Raw genomic sequence first — 25,048 nt, 5'->3', positions numbered from 1 at the left:
TGACACAATGGATCTTAAAATCAAGAAGACATGAGCTCAGCTTCTGCCTCTGATATTTTATTAGCTATTTTACCCTGAATGAGTGCCTTGACCTCTCCAAGACTCACTTTCTTCATTTGTAAAATGATATAGTATGAATAATAAAATTTAAAACACTACACCCATTTAACATGGTTGTTGTTAGGACCAAATGAACTAATAGTGGAAAAGCGCTTTTTTTGTGTTGTCTGATGGGATTATTAACCTTTCCTGGTCTCCATTCTTCCTTCTTTTTTATTAATCTTATGGTCTTCTGACACTCAGGTGATTCCTTACTCAAAGCTTCGTTTTAAAAGAATCAAAACCCAAAAATACACTATTCAAGGAGGAAGAAGAAAAGGAGTACTTTTACAGAAAAATTTTGAAAGTTCCAATACAAATTAATTCTCTAATATTTATGGTGTCTAAGCATAAGCTATCTAGGAGAGTCATGTGACAGAAGATAGAGGATTCAGATGTATCTCAGAATAACAAACAGAAGCTAGTAACTATACTCAATAAGTAATTTATCAGTTATATAGATATTAAAAATACACCAAAAGAGCTAAAAGACTATAAGTGTGGAATACTGTTTGATATCAGATTTTTCAACATGTTGTTTAGTTTTGCTTAACTTTTCTTTCTTTAATTTTTTATTGTAAGTGATCACTCTCAGGGAGAAGCAAGGAAAAGGATATGTTGGGAAAGATAGGTTACATTAAAAAAAACTATCGCTAAAGTTGAATAAAAAGTAATTGCATCAGCAAAAGAGAATAGGAGCTACTGGTATATGTAAAGGAAATTACATAGCAGGGATGAGTTGAGAAACTGTACCACTCACTAACATGGATGAAAACTCCTTTTTCAGTAGAGTGTAAGAAGACCATTAGAGAAAGTGTGAGAAATTAGTATCCCAAGAAGAAAAACCAGAAGATTAATAAAAAATGAAGGAAAAATGCATACCAGGAAAGGTTAATGAAGAAAAATGACTAAACATAAATTAAAAGATACTTTTTCAAAAAAAGTGAAACAAACCTTTAAAAAGTTCTCACAGAAATTAAGGATTAAAGGAAGAATCACTGCAAAGAAAGGTTAAATAACTTGATCAGAGTCATACAACTAGTAAGTGTCTGAGGCTGTATTTGAACTCAGGGCTTCCCAACTCTAGGTGTGACCTTGTTGTGCCTAGATACTAACTGTGTTTTAGGTACTGACTGTGTCGTTAGGCTTTGGGGAGCATACTAACTAATAAACACATAGTTAATTCATGGCACACAGGGGCAGTGTAGAATAAGAAACTATCCTTCAAGTCAAGAAGACCAGGTTTAAATGTATATCTGAAAATTACTGTTTATATAACCCTTATTAAGCCACATGCTCTCAGTAAAACTAGGCATATATCTAAAAGTTACTGACCTATATTAGTTTCTAGAAGGAGAATTTTCACCTGAGAGTTCTCCTTAGTAATGAAAGCACAGCTCAAGTCCCTATCCTTATATCCTGAACAACAGCAACTTCCACACAAACCAGGATTGAGAATGTGATCAGCATGAACAACACTTTTTCCATGAATAAAATAGTTAACTGATGTGTTAGCTCTTTCAGAACATTTGGAATTATATTTATAAAAATGAAATGATACACAAGGAAAATGAAAGTATGCAAATCAGGTTTATTTCTGAAATAAATTTTTTATCTAAAAATGTTATTGAATTTGCACTCTGTTGAAACTATGACAACAGGTTCAGTGGAATAATATTAAGGGCAGAAACAGAGGGCAAATTCTATAAATATCTACTATGTAGAAAGTTGAAGACAAATTACAAAAGAGAAAACTGCTAAGTAGCATCACATTTGCCACAGTAATAAAAAAGGTCAAAAACCTATCCTAGATGTGTTGGAAACATAATCAGAAGCAATATTTCTCAAGCAAAAAAATAACAAATTTCTCTGGATACATGTAGAGAATAGCATCATATTGACTAAGGGGCAGATTGTCCCTAAACATAAAGGAACTTCACTAAAATTACATTGTGCTCCAGTGCTTCAAGAATTTGTAGTTGTGTTAACATGACTGCCAGATTGCAACCTCTCTACGGCTGTGTAGATGTCCTGTAAAATGTTGTATACATAAATTCACTATTCTCTCACAAGCCCAAGGTTTAAATTCCAGCATTTAGTTTGATTGGCCTTTTGACCAAACACAATCCATCAATCAAATACTCAAAATACTTCTATATTGATAAGACCTGTCAGATGTATTTATTTATTTTTGTTTGTTTGTTTTTCCTTTTTTTCAAATATGTTGTCACAACTTCCAGGAAACCAGAGTAATCACTGTCCCTACAGTGAGCACTGGAAAAGGACACTTGCACCCCTGATTGCATCGCAAACTGTCGTCTCAGACCCTATGATTCTCTCTCCCCAGTTACAGTCTGCCTCCCTACTGCCTGCAAACAAGTCCCTGTCTCTCCGATCTTCAAAACAATTCTCACTTGATCCATCTATCTGTGCTATCATCCTGTATCTCTCCTCCCTTTGTGTTCTTAAGAATGATGTCATATAAGCCATTTCTCTTCCTTTCATCCTTTTCTTAACACTAGAATCTAACCATCAACTTCATCATTCCACCAAAACTACTCTGTGAACTTTACTAAGTGATCTTTTAATTACCTAATCCAATAGATTTTTCTCTATCCCTATCCTTCTTCATGTCTCTGAAGCCTTTAACACTACAGATCATCCTCTTCTTGAAACTCTCTTTTCCTTAGGTTCTTATAATGTTAATATAATTCGAAGATCTTCCTATCCATTAATAGCCCCATGTGACCCATCTGAGTCACATAGAAGTCTAAGTTACGTGGAAGTCCAAGTCACATGAACCCGTGGTAGGAGGAGCAGGAAGGGGTGGAGCGGGAAGGGTGGAGCAGAGCTGAGAGGGAATGAGACATAGCAGTAAGAGCTGGGAGAGACAGCAGGACAGAGCAGCAGCTAGCATAAGTGAGAGCCGGGGACTGATTTTGTTTGAGGGTGTTCCTTTGTGGGAAGGCCCTAAGAGATAGAAAGCTTGGGGATGTTGATACCCCCTGCATTGATAATGGGTATAGATTTTTTTGTTGCTATGGTGGATTTGACTTCCTAGTTTTGGGATTTGGCTTTCTGATACTTGAATACATGTTTTGATTCTGTCTTCCATGAAGCGAGTCTGTTATATTTTGTGATTAAGAACTGCACCACCATAATCATAGCAGCTGTAGCAGCTGTGGGTATCACATTGGTGTGGCAGTTCTAAGCATGCTCTTCTCTCTTTTTTCTCTTCCTACATTTCTAACCCCTCTTTCTCAGTGTCCTTTACTGGATTTTTACCCAAGCCATGCCCACTAATCATGGATACTTTGCAGGTATCTGTCCTGTCCTCTTCTCTTCTTCTCTGAAATTATTTCACTTGGTGATCTTTTCATTTCTCATGGACTCCATTATTATTTCTATTGTGGTGATTTTTAAGTCGATTCATCCAGCCCCAATCTTTCAGCTAATCTCCAATCTCTTATCAGCGAGTACATATTAGACAATTGAAACTGGATGTTCCACAGACATCTTATACTCAACATATCCAAAATTTAACCCATTATCTTTCAAAATCTTCCACCTTTTCAAAATTCCCTGTTACTTTCAACATGATCCTCCTATTCGTACAGGCACACAACCTAAGTAACATCCTCAACTCTTCACTCATTGGAGTATGAGTTATTCAGAAACAGGGACTATCTCTAGTACTTAGCACAGTGCCTGGAACTTAACAGGTACTTAGTAAATTATTATTTACTGATTGACTGACTTTACAGATAGAAATACATAAATTCATGCATATATGGATTTTTATTTTTTTAAATATACATTCACTAGGCATATTTAGAGAGGATCTTGTTCTTCAACCTTTTTTTTTCTAATTTAAAGAATAATGTTTCCCTCCTCAGCTTAGAAAACTTCAAATATTTTTGTGAATATTTCCAAATTAACCCAATTCTTAGGGGTAATTCCACACCTATGATGTTGTTGATGAACAGAATTTCTTATGAGAAAAGTCCTCTATCACTACAGCTTAGTAACTCTCATTCAGCCTATATCCTTGGGAAGTTGTCTGGGTACACTGAGGGGTTATGCAATGTGTGATTTGCCTAGGTCCTCACAGCCAGTATGTGTCAGAGGTGGGATTTAAACACAGATCTTTCATGACTTAGGTCATCTCTTTAACTCTGCCTAACTACCTATTAATTGACTCTATTTTATGGCTAATTAGTAGCACAAAATTATAGCAGAAAAATGAGAAGCTTGAAATAGAAAACTCATTTATTTGGTGAATCTAAACTTAGCCTCCTGGGGGAAAAGAATCCAAAAGGTCTATTATAAGTAGGTTAAATAGACCTTAGAATCACAAAGCGAAACATCTTAACAAGGGGTATGGATTGTCATACAATCAATTTGGCTACGGTGTATCCATATTGACTGAGTTTACTTGCTGTAGCAAATCATTCTGAGCATTTTTCTACACTGCAAAATTGTAAAATGATCCACCTTCAATATAATTCTTGAAAATTAGCCTTGTAAAATAATTTCAGCCAAGACAGTATTTTCAAGTTTGAGCATTAAGTGGATAGCGATGATGATAGTGATTTTTATACATTGCTTACAGTTGGTAAAGCATTTTAAATATATTATCTCATTTGAATAACAGAAAAAAAATTTGTGAAGTTAGATATTACTCACTTTTCTTGTGCTTATGAAGTCAATTTTACCTCCCTAAATTTGACTCAGTTTTATAGTCTGGCAAGATCATTTTGGATATGAGCAGTCTTCTTTTGTGTTAGTCACTTCTCCCAACTTTGGGGAGCCTTCTGAATCTTTCTGGTGTATCTTTAGCAAGTTTTGACAAAGAAAATATAGCCAGGATTACGAAGAAAGCTGGATATTGGCAAATTTTTACAGCAAGTTTTTTTTTTTCTGAGAAAGGCTTCATTTCTCCTCAAATATATAAAGAACTAAGTCAAATTTATAAAAACACAAGTCATTCCCCAATTGATCAGTGGTCAAAAGATATGAACAGGCAGTTTTCAGATGAAGAAATCAAAGCTATCTATAATATGTGAAAAAATATTATACATTACTATTCATTAGAGAAATGCAATTGAAAACAATTCTAAGTTTACCACCACACACCTATCAGATTGGCTAATGTGACATAAAAGGCAAATGTCAAATGTTGAAGGGATGTGGGAAAATTGGGATAGTACTGCACTGTTGGTGGAGTTATGAACTAATCCAATCACTTTGTAGAGCAGTTTGGAACTATGTCAAAAAGACTATAAAATTCTCCATACCCTTTAATCCAGCAATGCCACTACTAGGTCTTTATCTCAAAAACATAAAAAAGGTAAAAAGACCTATATGTATAAAAATATTTGTGCCAACTCTTTTTCTTTTCAGTGGGAAAAAAATTGGATGTTGAGATAATGTCCATGAATTAGAATGACTGAACAAGTTGTAGTATATGATTGTGATAGAATTGTATCATGATATAAAAAATGACAAGCAGGATTATTTCAGAAAGACCTGGAAATACTTATATAAACTGAAGTAAAGTAAAACGAGAAGAATTTGGAGACCTTCATGCATAGTAACAGCAATATTGTGCAATGACAATCTATGAATGACTTAGCTGTTCTTACCAATAAAATGATCCATGACAATTCCAAAAGACTTAATAAAAATGCTATGTACTTGTAGAGAAAGAACTGATGGAGTCTGAATGCAGATAGAAGCATACTTTCTTAAAAAAAAACTCTCTTTTTTTTCTTTTCTGTCTATGCTTTCTTTTAAAGCATGATTATACATGTAAAACTCATTTCAAATTGTTTGCCTTCTTAATGAAAATGGAGGAGAGAAAAAAAGGGGGAGAAAATTTGGAACAGAAAATACTAAAAACAAATGCTAAAATTGTTTTATATGTAATTAGAAAAAAATTTAAAAATACCTGATGCAAACAGGGTTCCAAGTGATTCATCAGAAAAAGGTAAAACATTGAATCAGAACCAAAGAATTTTGCAATTCATTGTATTCTGGAATCAGAGAATAAGAAAGCCAATGCTATTAGGAAAAAGAAAATAACAATTTTTCAAGAACCAAAGGATACCAGTCTAGATGAGGATGTTTTAATCGTATTTTGGCTCCCAGATCATGCACTTCCAACACATTAATCAAAGCTACATAGGAATAGGATGAAAAAGTTAAAAGAATGAGGCAAAATTGAATGTACATGCAATACTATTTAACCCTTAAACATTAGTTTTATATCAGGTTCTCATCACCTGCGTAAATAGCCTTCTGGTTGGTCTACCTGTGTCATCTCTCCCTACTCTAGTCCATCTTCTACTCAGATGCCTTATTGATCTTGTTTAATTGTAGATCTGACAATGTTACCTATTAAACAAAGTCTGCTAGCCTATAATCCCTAGAATCAAATATAATACATGTTCTACTTGTCATTTAAAGTACTTCATAAATTGGTCACTTCTTACACTTCTATGTAGTCTATGATCATATGACACTGGTATCCTAGCTGTTCTTAGACATGTCATTCCATCTCATCATTACTTACATTCTCACCAGTTGCCCACCATTCCTAGAATTGTCTACCTCATCTTTGCCTTTTTATTCCCTTCAAGTATAATAAAATTTCACTCTCTTTAAGAAGTCTTTCCCAACCACCCTTAAAGGCAATCACTTCCCACTATTAATTATCTCAAATTTATCTTGCTTTTGTCTTTGTCATATTTTTTTCCTGATGTATCCCCTCTTAGACTCTTAGAGTCTGGATAATAGTTAATTGGGAAAAAATAAAATACTACTAAAAATTCAACTGAAAGATGCACCTTGTTCAAGTCCATTGAAAATCATTGTTAGATTACCCAATGACTGATAGCAGTTAAAGAATTACTAGAATTGTAATTTGGGAACTCCATTATAAAGGAATTAATAGATTGATAAATCTTTATTAGTAGATATCATTTATTGATAGAAAATGTTGAGTACACATATTTTTAGGGCAATAAAACAAGTATCAGATTAATTTAGATATTAAAAGACTTTTTCTAAAGGTTAAGTTACTCTTTCCACTCAGTGCATAAGTTTCCTTTTTCTTGAACTAAAGGCTAAGTTTCTCTCCCTAGTCTTAGTGGACAAGTTCCTTTTTTCTTGAACTCCCTGAAGACCTTTGTTAGTAGCTGGGAAATTGTTAGTCTACAGGTCCCTTAAAAGGTAACATTTGTAATTGCAAATGCACCGCTGCGAGGCAAGATTTCTAAGGCCTTCTCACTTTAACAGACAGGTTGATAGACACAGGCCCTAATCAAGTACAATATTAGATTTCATTGCTGTCCCACCCTAGAAACTTCTTGTTATGCCCCTGGCATGCCTATACTCTAAATATTGGCAATAACTTCCATTTATTTTAGGAAAGCCTGGGAGTAGTAAACTAGTCGGAAGACCTGCCTTGTCCAATTATGTTGAAAACTATGTTGAAAATAATTTTCCTAAAATTGCTATAATTCATAACTCCTCTTTGGTTATTTTAAAAATAAGCATTCTAAATAATTCCTGGGTCTCTCAATACTAGATCAGATAATCTGATTTGATTATAAATGCCAGCCTTGCAAATAAATCATTATACTTGGAAGTCTTTTACCTCAGACTTTTCTATTTCAGACTGTATATTTAAAATTCTACAAATGTAAATATGTGACCTCTTCTGAAACTTGTAGTTTTAAAATTTTTTTTTGAGTAAGGGAGGAAGGTGACTCAGAGGTTATGAGACTTTCCAACATCATGCAAAATTGTATGTGGTCTTTAATTTAGGTCATTATGATTCATAGGCTGAATCACCTACTCACTGTGCCACCTAGCTGCCCCACATTGGGCCAATTTCAAATTAAGAATACTATCAGAAGAATGATGGCATTAATCATGAAATGAAATAGTAAGGAAAAGAGATAGTGGCCTATATTAACTAACCAACAAAAAAATTCTGATTTTTGTATTCAAAGCTTCATCTATTTGAACATATTTGCTATCATTTCTCAATTCATAAATAGTTGATATTGATCATTATTTATTTAGTAAGTATATGCTGCAGGGAAGCACAACTATTTTCTCTGTAAACCTCCCAAAGAAGTGAACTGCTCAACTTTGATGCCACCTCTTGGGAGGTATTTTAAGGTGAAATATTGAAATCTATCACTAATGTCCTTAATTTGACTTACCACTTAATTATGTTTCTCTCTCTATGTCATCATTTATTTGATTGATAGCATTATAGATTTAGAGTAGGAAGGAATGACATTCATTCCCTTTCTCTTTTACAAATGAGGAAACTGAGACCCATATAGGTTAATTGACTTATCCAAGGTAAAACAAATATTAAGTAACAGAGTTAAAATTCAGAAGTAGATCATCTGACTTCAAATGCAGAAACCTTTAACGAAACTATGCTGGTTTATTTAATTAGTATTTATTTTCAGAGTTATATGAGAAAAAGTCTTTGGGACAATGAGATGAAAAGGAAGATCATTTTCCTCTAAGCATTTAAGAGGAAATATACTTCAGGAAACTTTTTATTCTCTTAAAAGTATTAACAACAAATCAACATTTTAAATATCCAATAACACTCTTCCCTTTTCACATGATATTGCCTCTCTCCCCCCACTTACAAAGGCAACTTTCTTCCTTGTCATGGGAAAAGGTGTACCTTATGAAATAAGGACAAAATAAAAAAAATGTATATTTTTCTCTCTATATCCTTGGTTGTACATGTGTCTCTGTAGCCACTTAGTGAGTGGCTGAGGGTAATCTGATTACGTGCTTATTTTGTTCAAGGACACTGAAAATAATCTCCACTAGATACTGGACATAATTGGACATGATTAATGTAATTTGGCAGAGTATGTTCAAAAGAGGACTGGAATAGCAAAATATTGGTGTTATGACCTGATTGAGATAAGGTTGTTTTCCATTCTACACAGGAAGCCTGTGTCTTGTCTGGCAAAATCCAATTTTTACTACCATTATTTCTCTACTTTCATCAATTTAAAATTCCCTTCAAACCAAACAACAGTACACAAAATATTATTGGTAATTTGGGCTAATTCTCTTTCAGAAAATAAAATCAGGAGAGGGTTTGGAATTCAGTCACCAGAATTGTTCACTAACCTGTTAAAAATTTTAAAACCGAATGTGTAAAAAGGACAGTTTCACCTCCCAGTTTTTATACTGTAAAAGACAATTATGTACCTCTCTGTGGTAAATTCAGAAGAATGGAGAACATGAAAGGAAAAATGAGGAAGTCAATGTTAAGGTTTGCTTCATCCAACTATGTATTTTCCAAAATTATGGTCAATAACATGTCAATTTTACAAGATAGGACAGAAATAGATCATGGGAAGGACAGAATATTTTTTTTTCTCACCTAAGGGGATGCAGAGGACTTAAATGAATATTTGAATAATTCAGAATAAAAAATTGAAATAAAAGAACCAAATTGATGCAATATTGACTGTTGCATTTTTCTTAGTGGTATAGATAAATGCTTGAATACTTAGCATAATTTTATATGTAAATTAAAGAAAGTGAAAAAAGTACTTATTACATTTTTGTGTAAACATTGGTTCAAAGTCATTTTTTAATTTTTTTTAAAATGTTTTTCAAAGTTTATTAATATTAGGAAGGGAAACTCGAGGGTACACTGATATGTGGAATGAAGGATTTTGATATTTGTTCCTGTCATTCAATTACTGGAGAACCAAAAAGCATTGAGATGCAAATGAACAGTATTATGGGTAAACTTTCTCCACCATTAAAAATGTTGTTCTGTTTCCCTGTATACTGACTACATTTTGGAGAATGACATAACCATTCCTCAGTTTAAATAAGTTCCTTCTACTTAACTTACAAGACCATTCATTTCTTTTTCTTTTCTAAAGAACTTAAACTTTACTTAGTGGTGCATTTCTCTCTCTCTCTCTCTCTCTCTCTCTCTCTCTCTCTCTCTCTCTCTCTGTCTCTCTCTCTCTCTCTCTCTCTCTCTCTCTCTCTCTCTCCTTCCCTCCCTCCCTCTGTGTGAGTGTGTGTTTTGTTGTTTTTTCATCTATTTTTTTTTTTACTTTACCCCTTCTTTTTGTCAGCTCCAAGCGATTGACAATAAGGAGAGTATCCTAACCCTGAGAAGAGAAAGTCAGTCAAATTAACTTTATCTTCTGGTTGTGGTTAAATTTCAATGATTTTCTTCTACTTATTCATCCTTTTGACTTTGTTTACCATTTTATGATGCATCATAGAGCCATTAGCTTCCACTCACCCAATTATAATTTTTAAGAAATTATTTCACTCAATGAGTGTTTCTACCTCTATTTCCATTGGGCCAATTCTGGTTTTTAAGGAGTTCTTCTCTTCAGAGGATTTTTGGGCTTCTTTTTAACATTTGGTCATTCTTTTATATAGGTGATTTTGTTCAGTATTTTTGTACCTCTTATCAAGCTGATAAGTCTCTTTTCGAAATCTTGCATGGTTCTCATTTCTTTTCCCAATTTTTTTTTTCCTTTTCCTCTCTTATTTTATTTTTAAAGTCCTTTTAGAGCTTTTCCAGGAATACTTGTTGGACTGAATCTAAAAGAATAACAAAATGTTTAATGGGAAAAAGGATAGGTGTTTCTAAAGTAATCATTTTTTTAAAATTTAGCATATTTTTAATTTCAAGTTTTTTAAATATAAATAAAGGCTACATTTTATACTATTATACATGCATATTCAATATATTTCCCCTCTACAAATCAAAAATATTATTCAAGACCACAAAGACAATGCTTTCTCTCCTGTACTAATAGTGCAGGTGATATTAATGATCCTTCTTATTAGCTACTTTTCTTCAATGCATAAATCTTGTTTGGCCTCACTTTATTAAGTGTGAAGTAATTTGTTCCACTCTGTTGACTGAGGCAGTTTTGAGGGTGCTACTCTAAGTAAAAGGAAACCTGGCTTGGACACAATCATTCTGATATTATTTTATACTTTATTAATGGACAATGGTGTTTTTCTCCAAGTGATAGGAAGGAATATGTAGAAGTAACCCAGTACATACAATCAAACAGCAATAACAAAAATAGAATAACTTATTAACATAAAAGTCTAAGAGTTCTTTTTACCGTCTCTTCAGTTATGCTCTATCCACCAAAAGACAGCGTTTAAAAATCTGATTTTACATTAAGGCATGTAAACCACCTTCTATCAATAGTTAAGATCAAATTCTCCCATTTGTACTAATATATTTCTGGAGAAGAGAAGAATACAGAAGAAGGATGGCAATAAAAGGAACATTTCCTTTTATTATTAACAAAGACAGACCTCAAGAATGCTAATGAGGAAGTTGGGCATTTGTAAACACTTTTGGTATGAAAAATGACTTTCACATGATTTAGATACTTACATATGAGAAGGGATAGAGATTGGACTTATGGCTTCATTTATATAGAGAACTCTGGGATGAAAAAAAATCTTCTATCAATGTAGGACAGCATCTCTTCTGAAACTATAGTACTGAAGAATTGATGTTTGAGCGCTGAGATATTAAATGACCTACCCAAGATCACATATCCTGTAGGTGTCAGAAGTAGGACTTGAATCCAGGTCTTCCTGGATTGAAAACCAGTTCTCTAACTGCTACACTACATTGTCTCATAGACTGGAAAATTATTATATTCTGGCATAGGATCCTAGCTCTAAAGTTTTAGGGAATTCAGAGATGGTCCTTAGTTAAACTTGACACTGGGCAATTCCTCAGTATTTTAGGTTCTATATTTTTTTTAAATTTATTTATTTAACATATTTAGTTTTCAGCATTGATTTTCACAAGAGTTTGAATTACAAATTTTCTCCCCATTTCTACCCTTCCTCCCACTCCAAGATGATATATATTCTGGATGCCCTGTTCCCCATTCATCTCTCACTTCTGTCACCCCACCCCCCTCAAATCCCCTTTTCCCTTCCTTACTTGTAGGGCAAGATAAATTTCTATGCCCCATTGCCTGTGGATCTTATTTTCTAGTTGCATGCAAAAGTTTTTTTTTTTTTGTTTTTGAACACCTGTTTTTAAAACTTTGAGTTCCAAATTCTCTCCCCTCTTTCCTTCCCACCCACCCTCCCTAACAAGTCAAGCAATTCAACATAGGCCACATGTGTATCATTATGTATAACCCTTCCAACAATACTCATGTTGTAAAACACTAACTATATTTTGCTCCTTCCCAACCCATCCCCCTTTATTGAATTTTCTCCCTTGACCCTGTTTGCTTTAGAAAGTGTTTGCTTTTGATTACCTCCACCCCCATCAGCCCTCCCCTCCATCATCCTCCCGTTTTTTATCTTCTTCCTTCTTCTTTCCTGTGTGCTAAGATACCCAATTGAGTATGTACGGTATTTCCTCCTCAGGCCAAATTTGACGAGAGCAAGATTCACTCATTCCCCCCTCACCTGCCCTCTCCCCTCCTCCCACAGAACTGCTTCCTCTTGCCACCTTTATGAGAGATAATCCACCCCATTCTATCTCTCCCTATCTCCCTCTCTCAATACATTCCTCTCTCATCCCTTAATTTGATTTTATTTCTTTTAGATATCTTCCCTTCATTTTCAACTCACCATGTGTCCTCTCTCTCTCTCTCTCTCTCTCTCTCTCTCTCTCTCTCTCTCTCTCTATATATATATATATATATATATATATATATGTATATATATATATATGTATATATATACACACACACACAAACATATATACATACATGAACATTCACTTATATATATACATAAATAAACATATATATATATATATATGCATATTCTCTTCAGCTACTATGATATTGAGGTCTCATGGATCATACACATCATCTTTCTATGGAGGAATGTAAACAAAACAGTTCAACTTTAATAAGTCCCTTATGACTTCCTTGTTTGCCTTTTCATGCTTCTCTTGATTCTTGTGTTTGAAAGTCAAATTTTCTATTCAGCTCTGGTCTTTTCACTGAGAAAGCTTGAAAGTCCTCTATTTTATTGAAAATCCATATTTTGCCTTGGAGCATAATGCTCAGTTTTTCTGGGTAGGTGTTTTCTAGGTTTTAATCCTAGTTCCATTGACCTCCAGAATATTGTATTCCAAGCCCTTCGATCTCTTAATGTAGAAGCTGCCAGATCTTGGATTATTCTGGTTGTAATTCCACAATACTCAAATTGTTTCTTTCTGGCTGCTTGCAGTATTTTCTCCTTGATCTGGGAGCTCTGGAATTTGGCAACAATATTCCTAAGAGATTTCTTTTTCGGATCTATTTGAGGAGGCGATCGGTGGATTCTTTCAATTTTTATTTTCCCTGTGGCTCTAAAATATCAGGCCATTCTCCTTGATAATTTCTTGAAAGATGATATCTAGGCTCTTTTTTTGATCATGACTTTCAGGTAGTCCAATAATTTTTAAATTATCTCTCCTGCATCTATTTTCCAGGTCAGTGGTTTTTTCCAATGACATATTTCACATTGTCTTCCATTTTTTCATTCCTTTTGTTCTGTTTCATAATATCTTGATTTCTCATAAAGTCACTATCTTCCACTTGCTCCAATCTAATTGTTAAGGTACTGCTTTCTTCAGTGGTCCGTTGGACCTCGTTTTCATTTGGCTAATTCTGCCTTTCAAGGCATTCTTCTCCTCATTGGCTTTTTGGACCTCTTTTGTTGTTTCAGTTAGTCTATTTTTTAAGGTGTTGTTTTCTTCAGTGTATTTTTCAGTATTTTTTGGGTCTCCTTTAGCAAGTCATTGACTTGTTTTTCATGGTTTTCTCGCATCCTTCTCATTTCTCTTCCCAATTTTTCCTCTACTTCTCTAACTTCCTTTTCCAAATCCTTTTTGAGCTCTTCCATGGCCTGGGACCAGTTCATGTTTTTCTTGGAGGCTTTTGGTGTAGGCTCTTGCACTTTGTTGACTTCTTTAGCCTATATATGTTTTGGTCTTCTTTGTCACCAAAGAAAGAATCCAAAGTCTGAGATTGAATCTGGGTGTGTTTTCGCTGCCTGGCCATATTCCCAACCAACTAACTTGACCCTTGAGTTTTTCATCGGGGTATGACTGCTTGTAGACTAAAGAGTTCTATATTCCAAGCTTGGGGGAGGGGGGATGTGCCAGCTCTGCCACACCAGCACTCCTCCTTCCCCAAGAACCCCCAACCCAGACTGGACTTAGATCTTCAGCAGGCTGTGCACTCCTGTTCTGATCCGCCACTTAATTCCTCCCACCAGTTAGGCCTGGGGCCAGAAACAACAGCAGCTGTAGCTGCCCCACCTCCACTGCCCCAGGGGTGGTGACCGAACCCTTAACTCCTTCCACTCCCGTAGCTTTTCCCACTAACCTTCTCCTCTGTCTTTGGTGTTTGTGGGTTAAGAAGTCTGGTAACTGCCCCAGCTCACTGATTCAGGGTGCTAGGGCCCCCTCCTCCGGCTCCTGGTCTGGTTGGTCCGAGCAGCTCACACTGCACTCTACTCTGCTCTGCTCCCAGCTCCCAGCTCCCAGCTCCCAGCTCCTTGTGGGATAGACCTCACCCAGAGACCATCCAAGCTCTCCTGGGGTGGAGTCCTGCTTCCCTCTGCTGTTTTGTGGGTTCTGCAGTTCTAGAATTGGTTCAGAGCCATTTTTATAGGTTTTTGGGGGGACTCGGCAGGGAGCTCACTGCTTTTCAGCCGCCATCTTGCTCTGCCCCCGGAAGTCCGCTAAGTTCTATATTTCTGTAGGTTTTTAACAGAGTAAACAATAGGAGATTTACCTAGTCAGAGCAGGGAAAGGATAGTCAACAAGAACATGCATCAAGTATATCACAAGATGATTTAGCTGACTGATTTTCTTCTGCCTCTATGATGCTCATGGTTCACCATTCAACCATCCAAGCATCAGAAAATGCCTGCAGCTCCTCATTTTTTTATCTCATGGTATCAGGAAGTAATATCAACACCCCTTGTTTTTAGTTCTTCTGGACATTAATGTTTGAGGATGGCTTCAATACCTTTTAAGAAAAACATTACTAGCCTAACTAGAAAGTTGTGTGGTGGGGGAGTGGTTCTTTTATTGCTTACACCACAAAGATGATTTATTTCTTGTCCCTTATTTTAAATATGAAGAAATTAAGACCAAGGAAAATTAAGTGATATGCCCAAGGTAACACATAAAGTAAAAGTCAGTTGCAGAATGTGATCCTACACCCTCTCAATAAATATTAAAAGCCTTCTGTATATCTTTTTTTTTTTCTTCATAGTCCCATAATTTGTATATGGTTGTATATATGTATATATGTGCTCCCATATACATACATACCCACACATAAATACATATATGCATATAGTATATGTAGAAAATGAATATATGTATATATGAGGAATATATAGAGAATGAATATATATATATATATATATATAATGAACATACATGTATATGCCTCTTTTTACCCCAAGGAAACATTTTCTGATAAAAGCTGCTGTAAAGATTTTGCTTCTTGTCATATCATTCCAGGTATTATGACTAGGTGCATATATATAAAAACATAGGTACATGTATGCTACATATATGTACAAATATACAAGTGTTATGACTATATATGTGTATATACATATGTATGTGTATATGTGTGTGTTTATATGTGTATATGGTAATGTTTTGTTAATTTGTGTGTGCATATAACTGTCTAAAATGGGGCTAGGAAAACTGAGGACAACGTACTTTTTATTGGTATTACAAATATGCTAAATGATCATCACCAAGAACTTTGTGGAAAAAAAAAGAAAAAAAATCCTGCTACAAATTACATTTGCAATCATGTGTTGCATTCTTATTGTCTGAATATATCACCTTATATAGTATTCATTCTATTAGTTTCCTAATCCACTCATATGACAGTAAGCTCCCTTGTTTAACACAGATTCATTTGATTTTCTTTCTTAAATTCAATAAACTGTGCAGAGCAGAGTGACCCAAAATCCCAGAAGGAAAGCATCTTGTGATCAGAAAGCAAAATGAAGGTGAAAGTTTTCTTTTTCTCATGAAGGAGAAGGATCCCTTGCTGCCCTCCAACACTCTAGGTATTTGAATAATTGCTAGTTTTTCCCTTAAAGCCAATATATTGTCTAGTCTTTTTCTCAAAATTCTTCCTTACTCACGCCTCACACTTTCTCCATTTTGTACATAATTCTAACACCATGTGAATTACCTAAATGTGAAAGTATAGAAACAAATTGTATCACAGTAGGGTTCTAAACCTTTATGGAATAATGGGATCCATTGAATAGCTTGAGCTTTAGGGAAAGAAATAACTCCAAGGGGAAACATAAGGTAATGGAAAGAGTACTACATTTTAAGTCAGAAAAAAATAGATAAAAATTTGGAACTTTTGCCTGCATTATCATTCAGTTTCCTTGCTCATAAAATGATGGAATCAGACTAGATCACCTGGCATCCCATCTAATATTATACCTAGAATTCAAATTTTTATGCAGAATTTCAGCATTTAGTGAATAAAACAGGAGGCTTATTAATGAAGGTCTGCTATCAATTATGAAAAATACTTCCAAATGACTGTTTATCAGATATGATATTTTTCCTGAATTTCCAAAAGATATTCCTCTGTAAATTCATCTCTCTCTATAAGTCTTTTCACTTCACATCATTTGCCTACTTAATCATTCATTGGTGTGGCTCATTCTATGAATCATTCTGCAAGAGTCCTTAAAAGATTAAAAGAAAGTAGCTATGGAAAAATTTCAAATGATGGAAAACTATTTTCTATTTTACATTTTAGAAATTCCCTCTAACTGCTCTAGAAATTGATGTTTTTTAACACATTTTTCAAGGAATACTTTTGTGACCTATACCATTTTCTTAATGAGACGAGACTTGCCTTCTTGTTGGTTACTACTTGCATTTAAATCTCATATGGATTTCAAGACTAAAATTTAAAAAAAAACATATTTTTTGCATATCATTAGAATGGGCAGCTATCATTCAGGAGACTGATTAAACTGCTAAAAGGAGATAAAGGACCCTAAATTTAATGTGTGTTCCTGCACAAAATCTCACTGGGCTCATCAACTCTGACAGCTTTACTAGGCTCCATTAACCATTAGTTAAATTAGCCATAACTTTTTAACGTTATTGGCTAATTGCTTTGTGAGTCTGAGGTAACTCTAGAGTATTCTAAAACTTCATATCTATACAATAAGCTTTTACTTCACAGCATGATATCACACTACTTAATTCTTAATTGATGAGAGATCTTCTGAAACAGTGTTCAAAAAATTACATTGCTGTCTCAGATACTAGAGACTAGAGGAAGGAGAGAAAATGTCATTGTCAGATTCACATAGAATGGATATACAAAAATCTCAAAAATATGAGTGAAGTTTTGAAAATTATATTTTTAAAAAGCCAGAAAGGAAAAAAAATGGATAAGTAAAATTTACTCTGTATTGTGATATAAAGATTAGTTGTTGTTCTTGTTGTGTATGTTATATTTTTCATAAGATCATATATTCTGACCTGGAATACCATCCAATTCTACTCCCTCCTTTTGTATTTGAGAAGTCTACCACAGGAAGCAGAGTCTGGGGTTGGGGAAGGGCCAGGATATCCCACCTCCTGGTCCTCTGAGTCTATAAAAGCTGATATATTTACAAGAAAAGTCAAATATCCTGTCAGCATAGAGAAACAAACAAAGAAAAAACATTTTTCTCTAGACAGTTTGATTCAGATGTTCTTTCTAGACCCAATCTAACTGAAAGTAATTTTAAAATATACGCATGCATGTGCGTGGACTTGCATGTGTGTGTGTGTGCTTGTGAATTTTGGAAGTAAAAATGGACTTTCCCTATACAGGAGTTCTCTCTATCTTTGAAATCACCTTATCCATTTTGTCTATACTTAAGAATCATCCATCACTGAAGACACATCTGTTAGAGACCTAAGCAGCCATTTTAGTTTGTATACTTAGCAGAATTGCTTTATGCTGCATACATGTATTTGCTATGGGCATGAAAATAATCCCAAACTTTAAGTTTCATATATGTTTATTAATAGTAAGATTATCAGACAGTTTTCTCATTGCCACTTCTGTTCCTTTTCTATCCATTTAAACGTTTTCATTTTGCCTTTTAGAAGGAGATGGGGCAGCAGTATTCTCTGACATCTTTTGCTAATTATAGAATTAATATGCACCAACAATTGTACAGTGATCCTAATATTAACCTCTCTTCTTGCACTATAACTGCTGAATATAGGAAGAAATTATCTTCATTTGGCCCTTATACAATGGTTTGTTTTGTTTTGTTTTATTTGTCAAAAGTCCTGACCAAGCTATTCTCCAATACCTGAAATATTACTTTAAAGACCCTTTCATTTGCTTACCTTTTTCATTTACCTCCAGACAATGGGGACTTTCTTAATGCCAATAAAGAACTAAATGACAAGCACCTACTTTCTACAAGGCACTGAGTTATTTGGTGAGGTTAAAAAGATACTGAAATAATTCTTGATGAAAATTTTAAAAAGGAAGTTGCCAGAGGCAGAAAGTTGACAGGAAGGAAATCCAGTACTTTTCATTGCCTTGAAAAAGCGTTGAGTCCCCCAAAGAATGAGTCTATTCACAAACTTTTTATAAAGGAGGTATTGTCAGTATATAAGCTTAAATGAAATGGAAAAAAAAAATATTTTGCTGTTGACCTGGGATCTTCCAGTGCTAGGTTTCAAGACTCCATGTTTGCTTAAGAAACAAGGGGGATCCTTAACTGAATTTGAAGAGAATGAGAAAGAACTGTTATCTTAAATTGCAACATGAATTCTTTCTGGGGAAAAGTTCTGTGTGGGAAAGGAATTTTTAATATATTTTACCTCTAAGTAAAACAGAGGAGATACTGCAAACTCTCTAAAGTACTAAATTCGTTATTAAATTATTTGTAAAAATAATAAAAAAAACTGTCAAAAGATGCACAAAAAGAAGCATTGGGTATACCCACTCTAGAAAATAAATACTTTCCTCATGAAATTAATAAATATGACTTGATATTCCAAATTTTGTTTGTTTAAGTTTTGCCATTTTTACATCATTGTCATCTCCTAAGCTATCCTTGCTATTGAACCATCCCTCATGAAAAAGAAAATTAGCTAAGCAAAACTTGGAAAACTATTGTATCTAATGGTTTAGGCAACAGTCAATAGCTACTGGTCTATAGACCTCTATGAAAACCAAGGAAGTGTGTGTTTCACCATTCATTGTGTGGTACCAATATTGGTCACAGAGATCATTTGAGTTCTGTCTTTTGAGAGTCATTTTTATATATTAAAAAAAAAAACTCTTATTGGATACATTGTTAATTACACCAAAAATTTTCACGTTTCACAATTCCTGAAATTCTCTTAATCTTTAATCTATTAATAGAAATTATATGCATTTATCGCTATCTACATTTACATCTACTTCTACTTCTCCTTGTACTTGTATCTCCCTAACATCTACATCTATTTATATCTCTCCAGATATTTGTATTTAAATAAATTATGATATTCAGATATTTATATATGCAGATATATATGTATATATAAACATTTCTTTAATCACTTTGTTAATATTCCATGTAATTTTTCTATATTCATTCATTAATGAGGATTTCAATCTTCATTATGGATATTTCTCTAAACTATTCTTTCTCTGATTCATTTCTTGTATAGCAGGATAATATTAGCTTCAAAGAATAATTTTGTAAAGTACTGTATACATCCAAATTAAAAAATAGGTTCATGTAGTTTAGGGATTATTTTTCCTTAATTTTTTGATTGACTTTAAATGAAAATTTATATAAACTATATTAATTAAACCATCTCTTTATGGATTTATTAGTGATTTCTTAAATTTCTTTTTCTGAGATGTGATTGTTTAGTTTCATTAGTTGATATTTTCTTAATTTGGGTATTTTACAATTTTAATATGCATCTATTTTAAGTTTTCAGTTCTCTTGGCATATATTGAACATATGGAATGAACATATGTATATGCATACATGTGCATAGAATGTATACATAGGAGTATGGTCTCCTACTTTGTCTCTGATTCCACACTTCCTTGAATTTCTTGAAATCCCACCTAAACTCCCATCTTCTATTGTAACCCTTTAAAAAACCTTCTTAATTCTTATTCCTTTTCTTTATTAATTATTTCAAATTTATTCTATATATACCATTTTAGTACGCATTTGTTGTCTCCCCCTTTAGACTATAAGCTCCTTAAAGGGCATGGACTGTTTTTTTTAATAAATTCATTTTTTGTTTTTAGGTTACAACAATAAGTTCCAGAAGATTTTGGGTTCCAAATTTTCTCTCCCTCCCTGTCCTCCTCCCTCCCTGTCAAGATGGCATGTAATAAAATGTAGGTTCTACATATACCTTCACTTTGAACTTATTTACTTAATGCTCCAGTTGTAAAGAAGAATTATAACCAAGGGAATAAATAGGGAGGAAGAAAAAATGAAACCAAAAAAGAAGGGGGATAAAAGAGAGCAAATAGGTTGCCTCAATCTGCATTCAGACTCCATAATTCTTTCTCTGGATGTGCATAGCTTTTTCCATCATAAGACTTTTGGAGCTATCTTTGAATCTTACACTGATGAGAGGAGCCAAGTCTACCAGTGTTAGTCCTCACACATACTGTTTGTCTGTAATCATGTATGATGATCTTCTGGTTCTGCTGCCCTCACTCAGCATCAATTCATCAAGTCTTTCCGGGTTGCAATGAAGTGAATCTGATCCTCATTTCCAATAGTGCAATAGTATTCCATTACATTCTATACCACTATTTTTTTAGCCATTCACCAACTGATAGGCATCCCCTTGATTTCCAATTCTTGCCACCACAAAAAGAGCTGCTATTAATATTTTTATGCATACTGGTCCATTTCCCATTTTTCTGATCTCTTTGGAAAACAAACCTAGAAGTGATATTGGTGGGTCAAATGGCGTGCACATATGTATAGCCCTTTGGGTATGGTTTCAAATTGTTCTCCAGCATGGCTAGATCAGTTCACAATTTCACCAACAATGTAACAATGTTCCAATTTTCCCACATCCTCTCCAGTATTTATGATTTTCCTCTATTGTAGTGTTAGCCAGTGTGACAGAAGAGATGTGGTACTGAAGAGTTGTTTTCATTTGTGTTTCTGTAATCAATAGTGACTTAGAACAATTTCAAATGTGACTAAAGATATCTTTAATTTCTCCTTCTGAAAACTTCCTCTTCAAATCCTTTTACCATTTCTCAATTGGGGAATGACTTGTATTCTAACAAATTTGCCTCAGTTCCCTGTATATTTTAGGTATGATGCCTTTATCAGAGACACTGGTTGTAAAGATTCTTTATCAATTTTCTACTTCCCTCCAACAGTTTGTTCCATTGGCTTTTTTATACAAAAAAATTTTCAATTTAATGTAATCAAAATTATCCATTTTGAATTTTGTAATGCTCTCCATCTTTTGTTGGGTCATGAATTCATCCCTTTATCATAAATAAGATAGGTAAACTGTTCCTTGCCCTCGCAAATTGGTTATATTATCAGGCATTATTGCTAAATCATGAACCCAATTTTGATTTTATTTTGGTATACAGTGTAAGATATTGGTCTATACCCAGTTATTGCCACATTGTTTTCCAGTATTCCCAGCAGGTTTTGTGAAGTACTGTATTCTTTTTTTAATTTACTTTTTAATTTAATATTTTTTTGGTTTTCAGCATTGATTTCCTCAAGATTTTGAATTACAAATCTTCTCTCCATTTCTACCATCTCCCTCACTCCAAGATGGCATATATTCTGATTGCCCCATTCCCCAGTCAACCCTCCCTTCTGTCACACCACCCCCCCATCCTCTTTTCCCTTACTTTCTTGTAGGGCAAGATAGATTTATATGCCCCGTTGCCTGTATATTTTATTCCCAGTTGCATGTGTAAACAACTTTTTTTGCAACATCTGCATTTAAAAGTTTCAGTTCAAATTCTCTCCCCTCTTCCCTCCCCATCCACCCTCCCTTAGAAGGCAAGCAATTCAACACAGGCCACATGTGTATCATTATGCAAAATCCTTCCACAATACTCGTGTTTTGAAAGACTAACTATATTTTGCTCCTTTCTATGCAGTGCCCCTTTATTCAATTTTCTCCTTTCATCCTATCCCTTTTAAAAAGTGTTTGCTTTGATTACATCCTCCACTTATTTGCCTTCCCTTCTATTATCCCCCCTTTTTATCTCCTTCCTCCTTCTTTCCTGTGGGGTAAGATACCCATTTGAGTGTGTATGTTATTCCCTCCTCAAGTCAAATCTGAGGAGAGCAAGATTCACTCATTCCCCATCATGTGCCCCCTCTTCCCTTCCAACCAATTGTTTTTTCTTGCCACTTTGCTCCATTCTATCTCTCCACTTCCCCTTATCTCAATATATTTCTCTCTCATCCCTTAATTTGATTTGATTTTTTTAGATATCATTCCTTCATATTCAACTCCCCCTGTACCCTGTGTGTGTGTGTGTGTGTGTGTGTGTGTGTGTGTGTGTGTATTCCCTACAGCTACCCTAATACTGAGGTCTCATGAATTATACACATCATCTTTCCATGCAGGAATGGAAACAAAACAGTTCAACTTCAGTAAGTACCTTATGATTTCTCTTTCTTGTTTACTTTTTCATGTTTCTCTTGAATCTTGGGTTTGAAAGTCAATTTTCTATTCAGCTCTGGTCTTTTCACTGAGAAAGCTTGAAAGTTCTCTATTTCATTGAAAATCCATATTTTCCCTTGGAGCATTATATTCAGTTTTGCTGGGTAGGTGATTCTTGGTTTTAATCCTAGCTCCATTGACCTCCGGAATATCATATTCCAAGCCCTTCGTTCCCATAAGGTAGAAGCTGCTAGATCTTGTCTTCTTCTGATTGTGTTTCCACCATATTCAAATTATTTCTTTCTGGCTCCCTGCATTATTTTCTCCTTGACCTGGAAACACTGGAATTCTTATAATTTCTTTTTGGGATCTTTTTCAAGAGGCCATCAGTGGATTCTTTCCATTTCTATTTTACCCTCTGGTTCTAGAATATCAGGGCAGTTTTCCTTGAAAATTTCTTGAAAGGTGATGTCTAGGCTCTTTTTTTGATCATGGTTTTCAGGTAGTCAAATAATTTTTAAATTATCTCTCCTGGATGTATTCTCCAGCTCAGTAGTTTTTCCAATGAGATATTTCACAATGTCTTCCATTTTTTCATTCCTTTGTTCTGTTTTACAATATCTTGATTTCTCATAAAGTCAATAGCTTCCACTTGCTCCAATGTAATTTTTAAAGTGATATTTTCTTCAATGGTCTTTTGGACCTCCTTTTCCATTTGGCTAATTCTGCCTTTCAAGGCATTCTTCTCCGCCTTGGCTTTTCGGAACTCTTTTTGACATTTGGGTTAGTCTGTTTTGTAAGGTGTTATTTTCTTCAGTATTTTTTGGGTCATTGACTTGTTTTCAATGTTTTTCTCACATCACTCTCATTTCTTTTCCCAAGTTTTCCTCTACTTCTCTAATTTGCTTTTCCAAATCCTTTTTGAGCTCTTCCACAGTTTGAGACTAATTCATATCTTTTTTGGCAGATTTTAATGTAGGCTCTTTGACTTTGTTGACTTCTTCTGGCTGTATGTTTAGATCTTCTTTGTCACCAAAAAAGGAATCTACAATTTGAGTTTGAGTCTGTGTTTGAGTCCGAGTTCATTTTCACTACCTGTTCATGTTCCCAGCCAACTACTTGACCCTTTATTTTTTTGTCAGGTTATGACTGCTTGTGGAGTAGAGAGTACTTTGTCCCAAGCTTTAGAGTCCAGGCACTGATGTTTTCAGATGAATTTCTATTGTACTCTCTCCCCAGGCTCTGTCACAGCAGTGCTTCTCCTCCTCCAAGAATGGCCAACCAGGACTGCAATACAGATCCAAGCAAGGCACAGCAAGAGAATCTGCCTTTGTGCCACAAAGCACTTCTTGCACTCCTGCTCTGATCTGCTGATAGAATCCTTCCACCTTGTGAGCCAGGGACTCGGGAAGCTGTTGATGCTAGCACTCTGGAAGCAGGGGTGGTCTAGCTGCTAGAAGTTTCCCCTTCCCCTAAGGCTGTGCTACAGCATGGGTAGTATCAGCAGTTGTCTGCCCTGGTGTCTTCCATTTTTCTTGGCTATGTGAAGGCACCTCTGTGTTCCTGGTATTGACCTTTGTTGGCTCCACCCCTCTGGGGCTCAGGAACTCTCACTGTTTGGCTACCGAAGAGCTACTTCTGGCTCCTCTATTTTAGGGTTTCTTTGAGGGAGTATTTTCTGGGTGGGGAAGAGTGGATGAGAGCCATTTTACCTGGTGATCATGACTCCCAGAAGTTCAGGAAGGTGAGTTTCAAACCTTTGGACTATGAGCTACAAGATTCAGAAGTAGTTGCTCTTGTGGCTGCAGGCTCTGATCTGCTGCCTCCCATAGTTTTGACAGATTCCCATCCCGGGCTGGGAGTCCTCGAGATCACCACCAGTTTTTTGCACCAAGTGTTCTCCCATCCTGGATTGTTGGCTAAGTTCCTCAGCAGCTCCTGCTTTGGTATGGTCTGGTGCAACTCCATATTCTGGGCTCTCTCCCAGCCTAGAGATCCATCCTGGCAACCCTGTGGACTCTCCTGACTTGGCAATTTGCCATGCGAAGTCTACTACTGGCTTCTAACTTTCTCAACTCTGCTCAGATTCACTTTTTTAGAGGTATCTGACAGAATTTGTGAGAGAGCTCTGGTAAGAAGCTGTTTTCATGCCACCACCTTAGCTCTGCCCCCCTTTCACAACTTCTTACAGCACAATAGTTTTCCATTACAATCATATAGCAT

At 35.0% G+C, this 25,048-nt stretch overlaps 1 pseudogene; it reads right to left on the bottom strand.

Moving 5' to 3' along the window:
- LOC118857803 overlaps positions 1-24,793 on the bottom strand; it is a 92,908-nt pseudogene extending 68,115 nt beyond the window's left edge.
- Between the last annotated feature and the right edge of the window lie 255 nt (positions 24,794-25,048).

Source organism: Trichosurus vulpecula, chromosome 7 (genome assembly GCF_011100635.1).
Source record: "Trichosurus vulpecula isolate mTriVul1 chromosome 7, mTriVul1.pri, whole genome shotgun sequence".
NCBI lineage: Eukaryota > Metazoa > Chordata > Mammalia > Diprotodontia > Phalangeridae > Trichosurus > Trichosurus vulpecula.
The sequence above is the reverse complement of the archived record's forward strand: the minus strand, read 5'-3'. Positions and strand labels throughout refer to the sequence as shown.